Source organism: Tribolium madens, unplaced genomic scaffold (assembly GCF_015345945.1).
Source record: "Tribolium madens isolate multiple individuals breed KSU strain unplaced genomic scaffold, Tmad_KSU_1.1 Scaffold_11;HRSCAF=98;Tcas5.2_LG3b, whole genome shotgun sequence".
In the NCBI taxonomy this organism is placed as follows: domain Eukaryota; kingdom Metazoa; phylum Arthropoda; class Insecta; order Coleoptera; family Tenebrionidae; genus Tribolium; species Tribolium madens.
Window position 1 is genome coordinate 1,815,773 of NW_025400975.1, and position 11,289 is coordinate 1,827,061.

General features: G+C 32.5%; 1 protein-coding gene across 2 annotated transcripts in view; it reads left to right on the forward strand.

The window, feature by feature from the left end:
• The window catches only part of LOC123005775 (heterogeneous nuclear ribonucleoprotein C-like), a 183,657-nt gene that overhangs the window by 154,532 nt on the left and 17,836 nt on the right, over nt 1-11,289 (forward strand). The window lies entirely within an intron of this gene.

Below are 11,289 nucleotides of genomic sequence, written 5' to 3' on the forward strand. Positions count from 1 at the left end.
TAATCCAGCGAGCTTAATAGTCGGCAAAGGAGGTTGTTGTAGTCGGTTGCATCCTGCAGGACCTCTTACATATTCATCAGGGGTTATCTGTCGGACAAGCTGCGGCCTGCTCGAAACGATAAAGGAATATTTACTCTACTTCCAGTCTGTAATTAAGCACACCTATATTTGCATGCCTGATTAGATCTGGGTTGCTCCGATAGCCATTTGCATGGAGTTTTGTTTGTGTTGGACTAATCACGTCACATTTTATCAACTCACACACATACGCTCTCACTACGTGCCGCCAAATAGCCGAATTCTACTTTGTGTAATATTCTAATTAGCTTTTCTTATGTTTGCGATTATTTTTTTACACCGACGTCAGCTTTAATTATATTTGCTTTAGACGAGCTTACGACCAGATTTACATTACGATTATTGTCTACGTTTGTTTTGGTTGATGAACTTTGCCTCGTTTTCAAGTTTATTAAAGTGTTATTACGCGAGGACGACGAGCCAGCAAATTTTCTAACTTTTATGCTACGTATTTATTTCTAATTAAAAGCGACAAACTTCAAATTGGCTTAAAAAAGCATTATCAATATTCGAGTTTTAAGGGTAGTCAAAACCAAAACAAATATTTGTCATTAAACAAAAGTATAAGAGCTTTTTTACAAAAACATTCTAAACGAATTTTTTGCATTCTTAACGGTTCTAAAAACAAAACGTCACTAAGTCGAGTTTGAACAATAGTTATTTTTAATTCTACATTATGTCCCCAGATTGAGTTTACAAGAGGAAAAAAAATATCTTTGATTTCACGCCAAAACTGCAAAGGAAAAACATTTTTTGCTTCACCTGAAACGAGCAAATCTGTACTTAAAACTTCATTATTCTGATTCAGTGAAAAGAAAAGCTAATTTTTCTCTTGATTTTCTACTTAATTATTTTTCTTTGCGTTTTAAATCCCATCACATTGGCGATTTTATTTTTCTGACATTGATGTCACTTTAACAAATAAGTTTACGGAACTTAAATAACCAAAATATTTGTGAAAAACATAATTTTAATAAAGGACAACTCAAAAAAACAGCTTTATGATTAAAACAAGAACAATCAGTATACAATTAATTAGGAGTAATTCACATTCACATTGGCGGTTTTATTTATTTCACAACTTCACTTTGACAATTAATTTATTAATTAATAAATAATGTTAATCCTTGTTTCTTTGACTTTGGTTTTTATCTTAAATTTGTTTCTTTGAGTCCAAAATCAAGAGAAAAATGAACTTTTCTTTCTACTGAGTTAGACTAATGAAGTTTTGATTACAGATTTGCTCGTTTCAGGTAAAGCAAAAAATGTTTTTCCTTTGCAGTTTTGGCATAAAAAAGTAACAGCGAGCAACAGCGAAAATGCTAAAGTATTTCGCAGTCGTGTATTATTTTTTTTTTTTTGAAAATTGCAACTTCCTTTACATAGTGAAAACTCAGAAAAAAAAACAGAAAAATTAACGGACATCAAACATCTTGATGCTATGGTTCTGACCAAATTATTATGATAGCAGCCATATACCAATCATCAAACAAATATAATTTATAATTTTGCAAGTTTTCATTTGCGATTTTGTAAAGTAAAAAATAAAGAAAAATAAGTAAAATTTTTACTTTAATCGATTTAAAGATTGTTGTGACGTTTGATAATATCTTAATTTTAAAAGTCAAAATTGGATCTAGTCGCTTTTTGACTATCAAGACATGATGACGTCGTGTTCTTTAATATGTTTTTATTATACCTGCATCATAATCCTAAATTAAAACACGCTGCAGCGTGCGTAATTTGGCCTTTATAGCACGCTGAAATTTTAAAGTTGTCTAGGTAACAAGAAATAGTGAAATGTCTGGACCAATTACAATGTGAAAAAATGTGCTTAACAACGTAAACTAGTAACCGTTTCTACGAAAACAACCTTTGATAAGGTATAATAAAAAATAGCGTATAACACCCGTTTATATGCGCCTTTAAAACACTTACGACGTTAAAAGCATTAACGGTGAACCAACAATTCCTCTTGCAAGGGTAAATAGTACAAAACTTTTTTATACTTAATTATTTTAATTTAGTTCACATAATAGATAACTTAATTTGGATAATGGTCCTGGAATAAAGCATTATTTTTAATAGGTATTGGAGCGTGTTGTTGCGGCAACTGCTGTAAGCCTTGCAACAATAAAGAGGATAAAGCAAGAAAATCAAAAAATAGAAAATAATGAAGAAACAACGTTTTTTACCCCAAATAAAAAACGGCCCAATCGAAAGTCTAATATTGTCTTGGACGATTTTGATCTTGCTGTTTTGAGGAGGACAATAGTAAATTTTCATGTCACAAATAAACGGATAAGTTAGAAATCCACTTCGTGGAACATTAGGATTCGACCTGTTTAGTTTACTTACAAAAATTTCTTTGAACAACCAGATTTCTTTGAACAACCCTGCGTCAGGTACACCAGAAATTCCGAGAAGATATCAATTATCAAGGGAGCATAGAATCTCTTAGAAAAGAGGTGCATAAAATAGGATTTCGGTGGCGAAAATTCAAAAATAATCGGACGCTTTTGGTGGAAAAACCAGAAATTCGACATTTGCGGATGGAATTTCTACGAAGAATGCAAAGTTTTAGACAAGAAAACCGTCCAATTTTCTACATGGATGAAACTTACATTCATTCAAATGGTTGGAGTGATAATTCAAATGAAGGACTTTGTAAACCAATTTCCAAAGGTCCAAGACTAATAATATAGAATGCTGGAGGAGAAAGTGGATTTGTTCCTGGCGCTTATGCAAGATGGAAGTCGGATTCAAGTTCTGGTGACTATCACAAAGAAATGAATTTTGAAAATTTTGAAAAATGGGTGGAAAACCAGTTATTACCAAACCTTCCACCAAAAAGTGTACTGGTAATAGATAACGCGCCGTATCATAATAAACAAGAACTAAAAGTTCCAAATTCTACGGCGACGAAAGATATTATGAAAAGATGGTTACGTGAAAAGGGAATTTATTTCCCAGAAAACAGTTTGAAAAGTGATTTGTATAAAATCATAAAACAACATAAACCCAACTTCACAACATTTAAAATCGACAAATTATTTGCAGCCAAAGAATTTGACGTATTACGCTTACCGCCCTACCATCCGGATTTAAACCCAATAGAATTGGTTTGGGCAGAAATGAAACAATATGTTGCCAAAAATAACGTTTCTTTTAAAATAGCCGACGTTATTCAACACAACGACACTTTTTTTTACAAATGTGTATTCCACAGAAAAATGGATAAAAATATGTGACCATGTGAAACAAATTGAGAAAGATTTTATAGCAAAAGAGCCAACAATCGATGTAGTGGTCGATGAATTAATAATAAATGTTGGAGAAGAGGACAGTGACGAATTTTCAACAAGTGAAGAGGAGTCCCAGGGCCAAGAAGACGATGTAAATATCGAAGGCATTAGAAAATCAAAAAATTGTTAGTTCGGGTTCACAAACATATTTTAGTTTATAAATTATTTAAATTTATGAGGTTGATAAATAAATATTACTGTAAAAATTTAACTACAAATCCATTTTCTTACAAATACAAAAAATTGTGCCACTGAGTGTACTCTCGCTCATCTCTCCTTGTCCCACATAGTTCTGTGTCGCTTCCTCGTCTGCGCTAGGTTTGTTGGGCTGTAATATACTATTAAAATGGAGGCAAATTACAAAAAAACAGTTACTTTAACAATCGATTCATGTCATGTAAATGTCAACATTTTTCATTAGTTCTCGAAAAAGTCACTTTTTTAAATTGTCTACTCGTAAACTCAAATTTAACATTAAAAATAGTTAAGCGTTAAAGATGTTATGCTTACTGTCCATTCAACCGTAAAAAAATTGAAAACCAGTTTTTTTTAATAAAATTTTGATACAGTACTTTTAATTTTTTCTTTTACAACATGCCGTCAACTTTTCCGTCCCGTATTAAAACTTTTATGAGGTTATTATAGTCCGCATCGCGATAAAACCGACCATCCATCATCGACGCACACATCGTCATACGACCGTAAAAGTTTCGATTTCCATTTTCGGTGGACATTCTTACCTGTAGGTATGAGGTCGTGACTCCCTCAGATCCGAGATATTTTTCGTTCGAAGGGATGGAAATATCTTGCGGTCGACAAGCTAACAAAGAGAAGCTGTCGGAAAGCCGAGAAAATGACATTCCGATGTCTGAACGCGGCGGTTTTCCGCATCCCGACGCTCCCGCGTCCTTTCGATAATCGACGATGCCCTTATAAGAATCCATAGACATTAATCATCCGGACGCATACTTTATTTCAATAAGCGATATGGGTGATGGATTGGGCTTTAAATAAGTACAACTTACTTTTTTCTATCTTATCACAAGTCAAACTTTTTCAATTTCATTTGTAAACTCAAAATTAGCTAAAAATTCACTTTTAAAAAATAACGTGTCAATGCACTATTTGTTTCACATCCATAAAATGAAGTAAAATACAAATGTTTCATTAAAGCAAAAAAAAACAACAAAGGACGAAAAGTAAGTTTAGGATCTCAATTTTTTACCAAATAAAATTAAAACTTGTACAAAAATGCTATTGTTTATTGATATGTTAATTATGCAATTAAATAAGTGTTTAAAGTATTTAATATTTTCATTATGAATCAAATGCATACCTATATTCAAAAAAACAATTTTTTATAAACATTAACTTTATTTTGTTGATGTATAGGGTGCTGCATTTTGGATGTCCGAATAGGGAATGTCCGAAACTAAAAGATTTAGCCAAAAACGAGTAATACATTCTGGGGCTTATTTTTTGAGAAAATAATATTACTTAAAACCGCATCTCGCTATCGTCTTGTGTTTTCGACTTATAGATAAAAATTGACATTTTTGGCAAAATTCAAATCTTCGTTATTATAGAAGACACAGATTTGAAATAAAGACATTATACAGGCACTTTTTTACGTAGAATTTAATAATGTAGTTACCAATTTTTTTCAGTTGTTTGTTTAGCCGTAATAAAAAAAAACTTGTGTTTTTTTAAATGGGAATCATAGATGGCTATGTCATTTTTAAAAAGCTTGTTTTTTTCTTATCTAAAAAATATATATTTGTAACAAATTATTATAATACATTTTTAGCAAAAAAATATCTTTAATTTTTGTTCGCAGTTGGCCATGAAAAAATGTTGGATCTTCAACTAAAAGGATTTAAACTATATTATATTCAACCAGTCTCACTGATGAAAGAGTTTTCTAAGTACTAAGTAATGAAAAAGATGCGAAATAAATTGTAAATCAACTTATTGGCGACTAATAACATTTCTTTGTTTTTAAACAAGCTAACATAACCATTGCAACTTCTAGTGATACATAAAGTGTGGTAAAAAAAGCCGCTTTAATTCTTCAAAAAATATATTTTATATGACACAAAAATGACGATATGGCTATTCAAATACCCAAATTCCGTCTATGTGAAACGTTATCCTACCTCCATTGGATCATCAAAAAAAAGTTTTTTCTAATTGTGTTGACTGTTGACACATTTGTGTTTCCTATTTTTGGATTTTTTAAAAATATGTAATAATTTTGTTATGAAGCGCTCGCATATTTGTTCAATGCTTCTACCGTATCGTATTTTTTTAATTTTTATAATTTTATCTATTTTTTCATCTATTTTACAGTTCACAAAATTCTTATTGATTATTATTTACACATTTGGAGTGAAATAGTTTTTCCATGGCCAACTATTATCACACAAAATATGTATTTCACTTTTTAAGTATAGTTATAAAAAAATATTTTGTTACAAATATATATTTTTTAGATCAGAAAAAAATAAGCTTTTCAAAATCGCCATAGCCGCCTATGATTTCCATTAAAAAAATAAAAGTTTATCTTATTACGGCTAAACTAATAACTGAAAAAAATTGTTAACTACATTATTAAATTCCTCGTAAAAAAGTGCCTGTATAATGTCTTTTTTTCAAATCCGTATCTTCTATAATAACCAAGATATGAATTTTTTTAGATTTCGCCAAAATGTCAACTTTTGTCTGTAAGTCGAAAACAAAAGACGATAGCAAGATGCGGTTTTAACCAATATTATTTTCTCAAAAAATGAGCCCCAGAATGCATCACTCGTTTTTGGCTAAACCTCTTAGTTTCGGAGATTCCCTATTCGGACATCCAAAATGCAGCACCCTGTACAGGGTGTTTACAGGAGTTGAAAATTGACCTAGTAATAGAAGAGTACAGAAATACTGTAACCGAGAAAAAAACTCACACAATTGTTATTATCAAGAATGTTATTTAACTCCAAAATATTGGTACACGGTTTGAGGGTCACTGGAATTATTTCCTTGTTCAGATAAAATTGTATTGTTGCAACAGATTAAAAAATCGTATCCATGACAATGAAAGAGAAAAGTCACTTTATAGTTTTGACACTGTCATCATTTGATTTGCTTTTGCTTTAGTTTTTATCAAAATTCGAAGAATTTCTGTTTAATCTCTTTCAGCGAATGGTTTCCAATAGGTTTGATTCGTTTTTCTTAATTTTTCTCCAAATTTAGGAACATGTATGGGAAAATATTAAAATAATAAATTGGTTGTCGTGATTTATGGTTTACGGTGAAACACAAGGTAATGATACTAAAGGCCATTGTTGCAACCGTTCTCAAACAAATATTGTAAAATGAATAATTTCCTTTAACAACATGAATTTTTGTTTTAGGTATATAGCGTATTAGTTTTCTTCTACCGTAAATATCCCCATTTAAATTTCACCCTCAATACCGTAAACACCCTGTATATTGTCTTTGAAATAACATTTTAATATTTTTCGAAAATTTTCATTCTCGTATTAATGACTGTTTGTTGGCAGTATTACACAACATTTTTTCTGCAACTGTCAAAAGTGATTTGCAAAGCATTTAAAATATTGTCTAGTGGCATTTCCATAATTAATATTCGAATCTAAAGTTCATTCGAGTCCAAACCGACTTTGTGTAATAATCCTCCGCTGATTGCATCTCTGGATTCCGGGAAAACTCCGCCTTTTGCCGGGTCTTAATCATCATCATTATCATTGTCATAATTTGTCTTAATTGTAATCTTCGTCTGGGTGTATAAATAAGCCAACAAATGAAGCCAAAGTTATCGTAATAAAAATTTGTATTTAAAAAATGTATTTAATTTCGCAGTCAATTGATTGCCTCGCATTCGTGAAAAAATTGCTCAGAAACTAATTAAATATTGAAAGGTTGTTTTTGAGGCGCATCCAGGTGTGTTCTATTTCGAAACTGTTAAAGTTTAATGCGGCGGCGTTTACCATATTCATCCTCGTCGAAAGTTGGAGCGCTAGATCAATTTTCAATACAAATATTAAGGTCGTTTGCATAGCTCGAGACTCGAAAAGAACACACAAAGTCGTTCAAAAGACAAACTGGGATTAGCAAAAACGCGAATATTTTCCTTGCTTATTGACGTATTGATACTGAGGGTTAATACCTTTCTCGCCGAGTTTCCCTAAGATCTCAAGCAGCGCAAATCTTAGAAAACGATTTTCTCTCAAGCGAGAGGATTACAGTGAAATTGCTTGATGTGAAGTTTTGGAACTTAAATTACTTGTTCATCATATCGACACGTACTAAACTTCCACTCTCGAGTCATGTAATAGCAATAAATAATAAATTTCTATAGTTCAACAGATTGAGCTATTCACGAACGATTTCAGATCATTTAAATATGGGACGGCGATAAAACTTTGTGATTACAGCGGGATTTTATGCTTGGGACACCCAAAAGTACAAAATAGTCTAATATATGCGTAATTATCTATAAATAAATTTTTTGTAGCGTAAAACAATTATAAAATTAATTAAAAACCCTCAATTTTTTCCTGATATTTATTTAAATTCTATACAGGGCTGTTCCGTCTAAACCCCACATTAAAAGTATTGGGTGTTTGAATAATCATATTTATTTGAAAATTGGTACATAGCCGTAATCTATTAAGTCCTTCTAAATGAAGCGACACTTCCGCTTATACCGGAAGTCGGTCTCAACTTTCTTATTTTAAAAGGAAAGCTTTATTTTTTACTGCGTTTTTGGATTAACCGGGTTATTTTAAGGGAGATAGATTTAAACTTTCTCTTTCAAACGCCAAAAACGAATTCAAAATCTTAAAAAATGGCAGAGTTACCGATTTTTAAAGTGGAAGGTGTAGAACCAAAATTTTTTGAAAAACTCCAAATATTTCAGAAACGGCTAAATTTAGGTATGGGGATAGCTGATGATAACTCCTTTAAAATCACCCGATTAATCCAAAAACACAGTAAAAAATTATGCATTATGGCTATGTACCAATTTTCAAATAAATACGGTTATTCGAACTCCCAATACTTCTAATGTGGGGTTTAGACGGAACACTGTAGAATTCCACATTCTAGCATTCTTTAAGCAAAAAATTAGAATTTATTAAGTTTTTTGAAAAGACTTGAAATTTTGAGCAAAGCACATGACTGTTTCCGTTTTCAGTCTCGAATTCAGTGTATCACTTCAATCGTCCATTAAAACCTGCAGCTGAAAACATTTCATCTTCCACACTATTACCCGGGCATAATTACCGCCGTAATCTGCCATAACCGTAAAAGCGAAATCGACCACGAAAGAATGAGCTTGCAGTCCCCCTCAGGTGGTCCAAAGTGACAGCAGGCAATTCCCCCGCCTTGTCAGAGGACGTTCGGGAATATTGTTTTTCACTCAAGAACCCTGAAGAATTCCAGTGTAGTTTTAATGCAAAAGAAGCCGGAAAGCAATAAGTGACGATTCGACGGCTTTTAGACCGTGTGTTACGCATTTAATAAATTAAATAGAAAGCACAAGCGTGTCTCGAGTGAGGAAAAGCGGAAGCTGCTGGAAAATTGACAACGTGTGCACGATTGGATTCCGCCACTGAAATCAAATGATTCCAAAGAAAAAAAAAAATTAAAAAAATAAAATAAAAAACCTTTTAATCTTCCAACACCTCGTGTTTCATATAGGTGTACATAATTTGGATTAATGAACACCGTTGCTCCTTTTACAAAGGAAACTCGATCTCATTATTCTCTTATTTTTTGTTTTGTTCTTTAATCAATAAATCTTTCTCCTCTTGTCACAAGAAACAAAATTTTCGTAAATTTTTTGCAAACCGCCTAAGGACCTTCAAAGTTGAATTGAAAATCTTTACCTAAGTTTTACCTGTCATCTCCATTTCCCAACATTAATTAAACGAGTAGGAAAAACCGTCCAAAGCGCCAACGACAATAAATTTATTATTAGATTCTTGGTGGCTTCGATACAAGACAAAGGGCCGGAATACCGCAAATGCTTACTTTTCATGCGAACAATTAAATCCGTTTCGGCAATTATGAGCTGCGGATTCTCAAGACGGGATGTGCTACATTCCGGTAGAAGAGAGGCCTTTGCTGTGGATAGATAATCCGAGAGAAGCCAGCGAATGAGGACCATTACATAGTCCGGTAGTTTAGCATCTCTGCTATTTCTAACATGCATTCCTTTCAACCACGCGGTAATGCCCTCAATCTTGCACGCCGGGGTGCGATTTATACACCACCGGAAAGAGATACAAGGGGTGCGATCCGAGGAAGAATTTGAATGATAAATCGAACAACTTTTTGATATATTGATGGATCAGAACGTTCAAATTAAAATACAACAGGTAGTGGAAGTCTTTTATTGTCTGAAATCACAATTTTTTTTGTTAAGAATGCATGAAAACATTTCATGTCTAGATTATGCAAAAGAAAAAACACAGGTGCACATCATTTAAGTTAATTTAGTCTACACAATACACTAAAACAACATATTTCGTAAACAGTCCAGCATCCCCTTTGACTGTTTTTCGTCTATTATAACACTTTGTGTTTTGAGTAATACACCGCGTTGTGTGCACCCCACTGTGCTTTTTGCTTCCAAATTCTTGGAAGTGGTTCCATCCATGTTAATAATAATTACGCTTGTGAATCTCTTCGTAGCATTCGCTGGTGAAAAGGTTGCGGTCGCATTTCTGCTTTTGTGTAAGCTCTGGAAAAGCTCGCTAAAGCGCGTCGTCTCATTCTCTTTTCAACTTTTCATTTAAAGTAAATAAAAAGAGTTTTGCCTTTCGTGAACTTGTTCCATTCACTCATTCGTGGATTTCTGCTCGTATCTGATTTCGTTCTATTCATTTTGCAAATGTGGGCAAGAATGCCTGTTTTCTAATTGTTGTGGTAGTGGTTGAAAAGAAGGAAAGAAAGATGGGCGTTGTATTGTTGGTGGCAACTGGTGTTGACACGATGATAAAACTACCTCCGAAGATTTGTGCTACGTCATTAATGGTTGGGTCCAGATAAACGACGTGTCCGTTAACCCAAACGGGGTATTGATTTCAGATTTGTATTGCGTTAAAACGCGAAAAATCGACACTATTAGCGAGAAATGAATGCATGCCGCTGATAAAAATTCAACCCAGTAGAGTGGAATGCCCAATAACTAAGAGCAACGATTAATTTTTTTAATTCGAAAGTGGAACAAACGTACAAATATTTGTCAAAGTTTATTGGATCGAAATTTTCACCAAAGTTCTACTAAAAAGTTGAAAAAGTTATCGATATATTATTGTTTTTTTTTTGTTAAAATTTCATAAATTTCACTTGAATTTTTAATAATTTAAATCTCTAGGGTACAGAAATAAAAACTCAAAAAGAAAAATGCTTAGATTTTAGAATTCAGAAGTTCACGGTTCTATATTCTATACAGGGTGCGCCAGAACTCGCGCCCCAGAGAAAATTTTCAAGTAAGGTAAGATACCAGGAACATGAAAAAAATGTTTAAAATAGTCTATCTGTCAAAAAAATTTGACATTTTTTTATATCTATTTAAGAATACTGATGATCTTGTATATGTTTTTTTAAAATTATTTAGTAAAAGGACAAAAATTATGCCAATAAAAGCCACAAATACGTAACATTGAACACAGTCACAATTTAGGATACAGCTTCCTTGTTTCCTCTTTTAATAGCCTATAGCAAAAAAACTTGGAAAATTATTTTTACAACAGAAATAAATAGTCAAAATGCAAACTCTAAACCCTCCTAACTTCGAAATTATTATAAATAATTTTTTTTTAACATTTTTTCCATGTTCCTGTATCTAACCTTATATGGCATTTTTCTCTGGGGCGCGAGTTCTGGC